The sequence below is a fragment of the Lepidothrix coronata genome, unplaced genomic scaffold, assembly GCF_001604755.1.
Source record: "Lepidothrix coronata isolate B3197 unplaced genomic scaffold, Lepidothrix_coronata-1.0 Scaffold0, whole genome shotgun sequence".
Taxonomy (NCBI): Eukaryota; Metazoa; Chordata; class Aves; order Passeriformes; family Pipridae; genus Lepidothrix; species Lepidothrix coronata.
The window spans coordinates 7,520,244-7,532,343 of NW_016690180.1; the positions used below are offsets into that span (position 1 = coordinate 7,520,244).

Sequence of the window (12,100 nt, forward strand, 5' to 3'; positions counted from 1 at the left end):
TTAATGAAGTTCTTCCGGCACAAGCCCTGCAAAGACTTGCTTTTTGCATTAGTGACCCTTGTGTTTCTCCTGCTTATGATTTTTGTGGTTCCCCGTATTTAATTGATCAGCAGCCACCCAGCCTCACTAGTTGTGTCGACAGTGGAGTGCAAAAGGCTGTGTTTCAGTAACGAGATGGTTGGTGAAACTGGGAAAATAGTGCATGACTACTGTGTTCTTGACAGCATTTAGTAACACTCAGTTCCTCATGTACCATATTTAGTTTGTGGTGCTGATTATTGTTATATTATTAATATACCTAATACTGTTACTGAAGCAAAAGAACCAAATTGTTACTAAAAATCTTCTGTTGAGACACAGTGTACCAAGCTTCAGTAAGGAAAGGGGGCAAATTTGGGTATCAGTAACCTGGAAAGCTTCATTCCCCATTTTATTCTTATGAAATCCGATTTTGTGAGGTAGGTAGCATGGGAACACCACTTCTAGCAGTCGGCTAAGACTATAAGGATTTTTCTTTCTTTTGAAGTATCATCTTATTAAGTCTTTTGGGTCAATAATTATAAAAAAAGGCCCTAATTTAGTGTGTTGTATATATCTTAAATGCAGGTGCTTACACTTTGATTTCCTGCAGCATTAGTTTTAACCCCCATCCCTGAAGTTTCTGGAAATGATCTGCTGTACCACCTCTCCTATGCTTACCAATGGCATAAAATGTGCTGAACTGAAGCTTCTAATTGCTGCTCAAAAAGTAAAGTTCAGTTCAGTCTTGCATAGTAGGCAGCATTATAGCAGCTACTCTGTGAATATAATACATCAACTTGAATGTAATTGAGATAAAAATGCTCTTTTAAACACCCCCTCAAAAAAGTTCATGTAGTAAAAGGTACATATGCTGTTACTTTATCAGGTTTGAGGTTGTTTGGATTTTTAGTTGTGTTTTCCAATTCAGGATGTTAGAGGAGTTCTGATTATTTTTTTTTTTTTTCAGGTATGAAAATTTAGACGTAGCAACAGTGGTTTTTGAACTATTTTTTGAACCTTATGATAGCAGACCTCTTTTACTTCTAACTTTATGTATTTTTTTTCATGTTCTGCCTCTTACATTTTCATAAGTCTTTCATAGGGGGGAACCCCAAACACCAAACCTCCACCTGTGTGATACCTTTGACTTCAAACCTGATAAGGTATAGTTACATTTTAACTTCTTGTCAGCTGCAGCTAGGAAATGAAGCCCAGTGAACCAGCAAAACACTGTAATTTACTGTAAGCTTCACTTGTGTCTGTTGGAGACTTTTGACCTTATTGCTACCTTTACTGATACCTTTACTGATACCTTACTTTTCCAGTAGTCAGAGTTAATCTGATCAGATTGATTCAGTGGGATTCCTCAAGTTGTATTCAAATACAACTCTAGTTGTACTTGAAGTTCTGGACAGCAGCTGCATTTTAAAATTCGTTATTGCTCATTATGTACCACCAAAACTCTTGAGCACCTCGAGTGGGTTTTCATGTGCGTCCCACCCTCTGGGGTCTTTCCGAACACCCTGCCAGCTCAAGTGACAGGATCTTCCTGAAGCTTGGACAGCCAAGTCAGTTTTCAGCTTAATTTTGTGTCCTCCATTAAGCAGCTGGGCTGTTGGGTGGTGTGTTAGGATGGGAAGGGGGAGATTCAGTCTGGTGGGGTGAAGAAGGAAGATGTGGTTATATGTGCTTGCTCAGAAGGCAGCAAGGAGGGAAGCCTGTAAACTGAATGGATTATGTATCTATGACTATGTTTTGCTTGAGATAGTGAGCTAAAATGTCAGCGTACCCCGGGGTGGATTTCTCTTTGGGTATTCTTTCAGTTTTATGGAGGGTAATATGTCATGGGTTTGATTTTGATGAAGTGCTATTCACAGTGAGTGTACTTGGGGGGAGGAGTTAAAAGGACAACTGACACACACTTTGTGGATGTAAGGTTTGGCATGAATTGATTTAAACTACTGCTTACCTTTTCTAAAAAAGGACAAAAAGAAGAGAAAAAAGTGAACAGTACAATTTATTGATGTAGGTAGGATGAAAGCCCATATGTTTCTGCTGCTCAGAAGGCAGTATTGACTTGCCCTAATTGTCCAAAGAGGTAAAAACGATGCTCACTTGATGCACTGCACTGTCAATTGCACGAACTGCAGAAAACAGTTGATATTTTTATGAAAGAGTTACGAAATTTAACAGTTAAAATTCAGTCAGAATTTTATCTGCCTTTAAACACTTCCATTTGTAACTGGTCAAATCTTTAAAACACTTGACTTGCTTTTTCAAGGAATTTTGTAATATGTTCCCAATTTATATATAAACATCAGCTTGCATTCTATTTGCAGAAGTTTATATAATTTCCTTGATTGTCTCAGAAGTCCCACTTTTAAGCTTTCTTTCATATCTTAAAATCTTCAGGATGTGGCTTTTTACTTTTAGATTGCACTTATGTGGGTCTCTTTTGTATTTTTGGAAACACTAATTAAGAAGTAGAACAAATTGTACATAAAAGAATTGGTGATGATTGAATGGTTCACACATCCTTAAAGGAAACTAGTACATTTGTATTGCATCAGAGCACTGATAAAGTCATGTTGGATGTACCAGGCTTTTTTTACATACCTGGAATTGTTCAGGCTATGAATTTTAAAAAGAAGAAAAAAAATTTTCCCCATATAAACTAGCTGATCTGATGTGGTGGATTACTGCTGCACGTTGAAACTTGAGTAGTGAAAAGTGCTTGATCTGCCTTCAGGGTGGAATTAAAAATACTAAAGTGCTTTTGCTATAGTTTGGTGCTATAGGAGAGCAAAACCAGACTGCAGCTTAGGCAAGTTGTGGCAAGTCTGTTAGTTGCATACATACTTCTGTTGTGAAGGAATCTCCAGAAGTTCTCAAGGCTTTGTTAGGGAGACACAGCTGAAATATTATTTGTTTCTTTTTCTAACCACATCCTTGTGCTAACTGAGCAGAGGGGAAAAAAAAAAGTACAAACCAAGAAAAATTGCAAAAGAACTAAGTAAAAGGACTAATATAAAAAAATTTATTAAGGATGACTTGCATCTGAGAGTGATTATAAATATGATTAATAAAAATGTTTGTAATTAAAGTGCAACTAAAATGAAAATAAATAATGGACACACAGAATATGCTGAGCGTGGGAAAGTGTTATTTTGATGTCAATTTTAATTTTTCTTTTATGGGGAAGAAATCATTAAGAATCATTAGCTTCTGAGCAGAACAGCAATTCTGAAGACACATGTAACAGATTTTTATTGCTTATAAGTTTTCAATGAACAATTCAGAATTCTAAAGCATTTGGAAAATGTTGACTTCTCTATGGAGTAAATATCTAAGGTTTGACTGGTTTTTTTCACTTTCTTTTCAGAGTTCTGTACTTCATTTGTTTGTACTGTGTTTGGAGACCTTTCTCCAGTATTTGCCTACATACCAGCCCACTTGTAGCTGTTTACATCTAGTTGTCTGCTATCACATCTCTAAGCACCCCTTGGACTCGGGGAAAATGTCTTGATGGATCCATCCTAAGTGTGATATGCGAACAACTCTCCTCAGTGGTTAACAATGGCTTCTAAGTGGTAAGATCTTTTCCACAATACTGTAATAAATAGATTTTCACGTACCTTTTCCCGTTTTTGCTTAGGTCTTTGTTATCTAGATTGCACTGTTAAGATACTTTGAACTACTGCTTCAGATATCGATTACCTGAATAGAAGACTGTCTGTATTTTGTGAAATCAAATAATATTTGATTTAACACAGTGTAGTAAGTGACCATGGAAAAAATGAATGTCTAAGGAAGAGGTTAAGAACAGGGCAAATAGCCTCCCAGTCATCTGGAGCCTGGGGACTTCCAAAACCAGTGTGGTTTCTGAACATTTAGTAAATCTCGAATTGTACACTTAGTAATTGTTTTGTGTAATTTCTGTATGTTCAACAATTCTCTCAGGTTTCTTTCGCGAGCTTCAGTGCTCGGAGCAAATCGGAATCAGCGGGAGCAGAGCCCTCCCTCCTTTGGGATGTGCGGGCGGGCGTCTGCACTCTGCTCCCTTGTGGGTGAAGCCCGGTACTGCAGTTCATTAGCAAAGGCAACCATAGGATCATGGAAAGGTTTGGGTTGGAAGGGACCTTAAAGATCACCCAGTCCCTTAGTCAGCGTTCTAATTCCTAAGTCAATGCCTTATATAGATGCTTTTTTCTTTGCTGCTTTTCACATAAGGATTCCAGTAGGAAATAGATATGCACTGATGTCCAGCACAGGGCAACTATTGACGATTAAAGCACTTCTGAGGTGAAATGACTATGGATAGATCCAACCAACATCCAAACTGTCCATCAAAAGTAATGTAATGCACTGCTCTTCTATAGGCAAATAGTTAAACTGATAGACTGTACTTCTTTTTGGCCTTTGAGAACAGAGAGTACGTTGATGTGACAGGAGGAAAATATTGATGTGCAGTAGTTTATATGGTGTTTGCTACGTGCACTTCAGTATTCAAGACATTTTGTAATTAATTATATATTTTATATTATTACTTTATAGAATGTAATAGAATATTTTATGTTCCATTATTATCTAGTTGTCATTGGTAATTAGAATATTATGTATTCTATAATATTTTCTCATAGTTCTGGCTTTTCTTTATTTTGTATTGTTGTATGTGTTCTTTACAGGAGAAGTATATAATAAAATAGAATCTGAATGTATGTTAAGATCTGCCATTGAATCATCTCCAGTGTATCATATATATTGTTTGCCTCTGTCACTGATTTTCATTTCTAATTATATAACATGCTGACTTGCTTCACTGTAGTTTGTTAGAATTTTATACCGTCATTATTTTTGTTCTGATGTGTGTATTCTTTCTCTCACAAGTTAATAAATTTGTTGCGTGGAAGTTTACTTTGAACCTCCATATCTTTCTATTGCTCAAGGCAGGCAAATACATTTTTTAGCATGAGAGTAGGAACTCCAAATTTGTCTTTTAAATGAAATAGAAAAATGGAGACAGAAAGTTTGAGGACAATATAATTTTTTACTCTAAGTTGTTCTCCTGTGGAGGCTTATCATGCTTTGGACAACTCTAGTTCTACCTCACTTAAAAAGTTTTTAGAGATTATTTGTGTTTCCACATGTCTGTATGTTTATATAGAAAATGTGCTCCAGTTACAAACATCAAGTGTTTAAGGTTGAATTATGTAGGTTTTCCTTATTGGGAACAAGGCTGTTCAGTGCTAATCTAGTTTTTGGAATACTTCTCAGTAATTATTGTGCTTTCTGTACTTCCTGCTAAACGTTTAAAAGGCAATCAGGTAGTAGGTTTAAAACACATATTATTAGCATTGGGTCCATAGCTTTTGTATCTATTGTCTGTCTTCTGTATTAAAAGCCTACTGTGTTTTGTGTGGGCAATAAACATGTTTGGGGTTTTTTTTGGTGTGGCATTTTTTTCCCCTCCCACTTCAGCAAGAAGTAAAGACAAGTCGTCTGTCAGGGTGTATTTTCCTGTCGAAGAATGCAGAGCAAGTTTTATCTCAAGTGCTTTCCTTCAAAAATATGTGTGATAAGGAAAAATATTATACAGCTGGGAAAATGTACCAACTGCCATTCTTCTGTGTTGCTCATTTACTCCCTGGAATTAGTTCCCCAATCAGCCTGGTTGCTCAGGACTTTGTCCAGTCAGGTCTTGAAAACCTTACGTGCCTTCTCTGTAAAATTGTCTGGAGCATCCGTTATGCTGAAAAGCATATTTCTATCTGTAAATGCAATTGCTGAACAGTATTCAGAACAATTAATGTGCCTGTCAATACTTGACAAGCATTTTTGCAAGTGTAGCACATAAGTTTGGGTAATTTTTTTCCAGCATAATTAAGGAAATAAAGGACCATCAAGAGTAGAAAAGTGTGGTGGGGTTTTTTTTTTATTTATTTATTTTAAATTTTCCTTGTTCTTATTCTTTCTTTTTCTTCTCCTTAAATAATCATTTAGGATTAAAGCAGTACTTGGTACTCATGACCCTGGTCAGCAGTTTCATTAGCTATGTCTATTTAAATTGTAAAATGGATATTGCAAAACTAAATGGAAACATTTAAGTTCTTTCCTTATTACAAAGTTTCTATTAAGATATAGCTCAGTGGGATTCAGTGACTTTTAAGAGGGCTTTTTGTGGGCTTTTTTCCCCCACCTCCTGCTTCATTTGGACATTAGTTCTCACTCTGAAGCCTGAATAGAGAGGGATGTTTCTGCTGAAGAGCTTTGAAGACCATACCTAATTGTAGTGACAAATGACTTGCAGAATGCCTCACACTTGATGCCTCCTTTTTAAGTAATCTGGAACATCTGAGACACATCTACCAAAAAAACCTCCAGAAGATGAAAATGCTAATAGGGACACAGAAGAGCTGCTTAATCTGTGAAGTGGGAAAGCTGTGTGTGTCAGACCAGAGGAGAAAAAATCTGTTGAACCTGTCTGGTAGAATTTACTTTTGGCAGGATTCTTGGGACTTTGTGCTACTTCTGTCTAGAAGGTCATGGGTTTTGTTTTTGTTTTTTGTTTGTTTGGGGCTTTTCTAGGCAACATTCAACATGCATAAAATTTCTGTTTTCAACATTTTTAAAGCTTTTTTTTTTTTTTAACTTTTTGGCGTGATGAAACAGCTATGTATCTTGACAATGAATGATAAATTTTAATTTGATAAATATTTGTTACCATATTTTTTTAATGTAATCCACTTCTATATTAAACATAATATACAAGGCACTTCCAGTGGTGTTTTTTAACACCTAAAATGAAATACATTTGGCCTTCAAAGGGGCTAGACCTGTTGTGGATTTCTTTTGAAGTCTCTCTATGCATCAGCAGGGAGGTGGTGGAGAAAGAAACTCCGTATGCTAAGTAATTTTGCTTTTGGTTAACATTGCACTATTACAGCTCTTTATATCTATCTATATATAGAGAGAGACATACACACACAGCTCTCTGTATCTGTATGTGTCTTAAATCTTATTTTTAATGCTCTTTTTGATCAGACAGCTATTATACTACTGGTTGCGGAGATATTGCTGTTCTCCATTTGCAGCCAGCAACTATTTACTTAAAAGCAATTCACTTGGAGAAGTGCTTAATTTAAAAGAAAGTGACTTATTCATCAAGGTTTAGAGTAACTGCACAAGTTAAAAGCCTGTATTACAGTTTAAATATATGATATATAATGGAATGGAAACCAGAAGTCTTTAGGGAACTGGACAATGCTTATCCCTTGGCTCGTAACTAATGAAAACACTGTATGTCTTTAAACAAAACAAGTACTTCAAAGACCAGGAGACAATAATAGACATTTTTTTCAGAGATTTGGGTGAAGCACAAGTGATGCAGCTAGTTCTGATATCTCCTACGTAGCTGCAGAGCTTTCCTGTGGAAACTCTCTGTAAATTCCCCTCCCTTGTGCCTCTGCCCAGCCTGGCTTAACATATCCTGCCTCACTTGGCCCAGGGCACTTTCCATGTACAGTGTACCACTGGTTGTGAAGTTCTTGCTTCTGCTATCCTTAACTCCTCCTCAGTAAAGTTCTGGCTCAGAAATGCCTTATGAAGTGCAGCAAGGCTCACTTCTGATGCAGACTGGATCCTTTGATTTGAGCCACATGCTAAAGAATGTAAGTATTCAGTCTAAAATGTACAGCAGAGTCAAGGAAGGAGTAACAGTGTTGTGCGAGGAAAGGAGCCCTCTCTTCTAGGTGTACTTCGCTACTATTCTTAATGTTAACCATATTTCATTGGCTCTTCTGTGTGAGTGATGAAAGCTAATCCTGGCGTGGACAAAATGACAGTCTTGACACCACTGTGTATTTACATTTGTAGACAGTCTGCTGGCTTGAAACAATTTTACTGTAAGCTGACCTGCGTGTGTTAAAAATGTGCATATAGCTTTTTCTTCAGAGACTTCTTTTCCTCTTTAACACACCATTAGCTTAAAAAGAATGGATTATTTTTAAAATTAATGATTAAGAAATTGAAACCAGTAGAGTTGGATTTTTTGCCTTTTTCGAAAGATGGAAGTAATTCTGGCCTTTGAAAGTGGTTTTTTTTTTTTTTTTTAAATAATCCTCTTGTCTTGCTCTATTACAATTATTAGTCTTTTATTATTAAAAGTCACAAGTGAAGAAAGCACTTCTGTAGTCTTTCTGTTCTCATCAGATGACTGGAGCATCAAGTTTTCTTTAAATAAAGGAATTCTTTGCCTTTCTTGGTGATCATGTTCAGCTAGGTCTTTAAATTTCAGTGGCTTCCTCTTTCTGCTCTTCAGTGGCAGGTTAATTTTTTTTTTCTTCTTGCTTCTAATACTAACAGGCTTAACCTCTCCTTCAGATAGGTTTAATACAGCAGTTTTCTTCCAAATCTAAATAAGGAATTTTTTCACAAATATTTTATAATGCATGCTAATCTCACATACATTTCTTCTGGTGTTAGAAATTGGAATAAGCTTTTTAATCTGATGATGTGTGTGAGTTCAATTTACATCACTGCTATTTTGTCTTAATCTCTGCTTTTGAAATTATCATTCATGTTCTATAGATCCACCTTAATTTGTGATACTTGAGAAGAACTACTAATACATGGAGGTGCTCTTTGAGCTTTTCTCTTGCCCCCGGGTGACTGTCAGAATGCCTGAGCAGTGGAGCCTGTGTGTAGAAGCAGTAATTTTGCCTTGATTGCTGTCTTTTAAAGAAAAGTGTTCGCTTGCCTTCTGAAGCTGCACAGTTAGTATGCTGTGCATTTCTTGTTTCTTTTTTAAATTTTATTTATTTGTGGTGGTCTTATTTACCTTTCTGCAATTTTAAAAGCTTTACTGTGATAATATGACTATATTTAGCAAGCAAACCTGCATGGGTGTGCATAAGTACGTAAATGTTCCACGTAGCATAAAAATGGAAGTTTTCTCTTAGGTGGCTCAACAATTTGTGAGGTTAGGTTCATTCCTGTTTCTATGTATTTGCTTACTTAGTGACTTTGATGTACTGAGGAGTTGTAATTCTACCAGAGCATTTAGCATCTGTGTTTACTTATTTGCTAATAATAAAAAATTGTTGGGTTTTAAACTTATTTTTCCTTTTTTTCTTTCCTGCTTACTAGAAACATTTTTGGACCTTAATTTAGTACCTAACTTAGTTGGACTTGTTTCATCTCAAGTATGTTGCAGCATTCCAAACAGGAAGATTAAACAAGATTTCATCAACATTTTACACTGGAAGTTAGAACTTCCTCTCCTGTGCTCAAAGCCCTGCAACCAAACCTTGCCAAACCTAAATTATATCTATTCTCTTTCCTTTATAGAAATTATAAAAGTGCAAATTCCCCGCCTTTTTTTTTCAGGTTGTTTTTTTTTTTAACTAGGTTGAGTTTAAATTTTTACTTTTCTTTTTTGCCATGCGTATAAACTTTCTGTGGCCACATTTCAAAAACTCTATTAATTTTGAAAGGGAATAACTAAAATAGATGAGAGTGGATGAATGCTATGTAAACCAAGACAGAACCTGTATTTAATGTAGATGTTGAGAAGTTTTCAATGAAAAACTGAGCTTATGCTGTGAACTTGGTAAATGTGCTTGTTTTTTTAATAATAAAAGCTGTGGAGAAAAGACACAATGAAAAAAGGATGGTAGTTTCCACAGGTCAGTAACATTTTAAACATGCCTGCCTTGTATAAAATTTAAGCACTAAACTAAGATTAGGTCAGGCTTGGTAAAGGAAGCAAGATAAAACATGCTGTATGTGCTTTTAGGATTGGAATGAAGGTTATTTTGACTAGGGCTTTCCCATGCCATTTGACTTTCATGCTTTGGGCATGATTTTAAAAGTTGACCATTCAAACACAAGTTCTTCTACAGAGGTGTACTTTCATGTAGTGTGAGAGAAACTCTTTAACAGAAACAGTGACAGTGGCTGTGAAAACCATCAACTAAATAGGCCAAATATTGTTTAAGAAGTGTATGCTGAACCACTGTCCTTGAGTAATTCTGGAAATGTATGTGTGTGCTTGGTCTCTGGTTATCACTTACTATCTGTGTTCTGATTGTTCTATGCATTAACGCTTGGCAATTCTTTTTCTGTAAAGCACTTAAAAAGCTTTTGATAAAGGTTTTCAGGTCTCAATTCCTTAGAGATCCAATTTCATAGCAGTGTTGCCATTGCTGTTCTGGTTTACTGGAAGCTGTTCCACAGACTCTTTGGTTTTGAAATGTTGTTTATTTTAATGCCCTTTGCATGGAGATATCAGCATCATAATTGTCATCATTCACTTTGATCATTTTGTAAGGGAAAAAAATCCGGCCACTTTGTTATGAGATTGTGTAATGATGTCTTCTCTTGGTGTTTCTTCTTTCATGGAAATGGGTATGATTCAGGTTATGGGCTGCTGCAAGTTCTTATTTGAAGAAAAATCCACCAGTGGGAGAAATTCATAGGTTTGGAGGATCTTGTGGGATATATCAGTACTTGGAACAAGAAAGAGGTTAGCAACAGGAAGCCCAGATCCTTATCCCGACTGAGGATTGTAGAAGTTGTGGGATAGACAATACCTTGATCTTCTCAGGAACTCCTAATGAGTTCAGGAAAGCATGTATTCTTGCATGCAAGTTCAAGATAAGAACAGTTAAAACTTAATATATGAATGGTAAAAATTTTGGGGCTTTTTTTATTAAACAGAATGATATTGTATTCAGCCAGTGAACATAACAGTTCCTGTTCAGCTGCTGATGGGTATATTTTGATGCTTCATTTCTACTTGTATTTCACTTCTACTAATGCTGAATAATTAGAGCTAAGCTCTGAAAAACTCAAATCACTGCAGAAATCCTCAGTCTTCCAAAGAAAAAGCCCCCACGACTTGCTAAAAAGGGATCTCCAGCCCCCCCTACACAGCAAATACTGCTTAAGTGATGGAAAGAAAAGCAAAACTTTTTACCAAGAGCTGCCAGTTGTTAGTTTCATTTCTCAGGAGACAGCTAGACTTCCTCTAAGAAAAGCATGGGGACAACCAAAACTATTTGCATGTTCACATTAAAGAAGCAATAAAATGAAACTATAGAAAGATTAAATTACTTAGCTTTAAAGTATTTAGTATACAAAATAAGAGCTACAAGAGGTTTACACTGACTTAGAGATAGTTTGTTGCAAAATTGTATGTTGCTTTGTCCCTGCTTATACTGGTCCTTAGGTTTTTTCCTGTGAAACTACATTAATTGAACTGAACTAAGAAAACCATTAATTCCAAGTAGCTTGGGAATTAACTGTAATGTATGAGTTGAAGTTATATGTAAGATAGCCTCTTACCTTGAATATATATTAAAAGTTTGAAACTTTCTGACATGCAAAGTTAATTCCTTTAAATATATTCCTTACAAGTGGCTACTGCAAACTGCTAAAAGGTGAGATGACACCACAAAATGACAAATTAACTGTTTTCTCCCTGTGCATGTGTTTTTCTAGGTTATGTTGTTTGTTCAGTTTTCTGTATTTAAAAGATACATGTGAATGTTATTGTTCTAAAGCAAAAAAGCCTGCCATTTAAAAAAACTGTAGCATATACAGAAGAAGAAATGGGATTTGTCTTCCCTATCTCAGCAGTGAAATTCACACTCCTTTTGTGTGAAATTACGATAATGTCCTGCTAATTGGCTAGCAGGTATAACACAGATGTCCAGTATCTGTGTTACCTCTCATGACTTTAATGCAGGTGTGTGAACTTATACTTCCAGACTGGATTGAAGTTTCATTTTCTAACTATTGGAGGAGGAATAATTTTGATGTGTTGTTTTGTCCTACCAACATGGTCCGGTTGCTGAGAACCTGGGAGAAAACACAGGTTCTGTGTGCCAACAGATGTGCCACACTATAGCAGTGTTTATCTAAATGGAGAGATTGTAGAATCGTTCGGGTTGGAAAAGACCTTTAAATCATCAAGTTCAGAAGGTTTGCATTGTGAACTTCTACCTTGCTGGCACAGGAACGCCTCCAGCTGCCTTCTCTGTCGGCGGGGTCATACCAATGGTTGTCGAGAAACACACTC

General features: G+C 36.2%; 1 protein-coding gene across 3 annotated transcripts in view; it reads left to right on the top strand.

Annotated features, from left to right (window-relative positions):
• The window catches only part of FRYL (FRY like transcription coactivator), a 161,167-nt gene that overhangs the window by 9,528 nt on the left and 139,539 nt on the right, over positions 1-12,100 (top strand). For all 3 annotated transcript variants that reach the window (XM_017830337.1, XM_017830255.1, XM_017830485.1), the window contains one exon: positions 3,404-3,611. The gene's annotated coding sequence lies outside the window, so the exon portion shown is untranslated. The remainder of the gene's footprint in view (positions 1-3,403; positions 3,612-12,100) is intronic.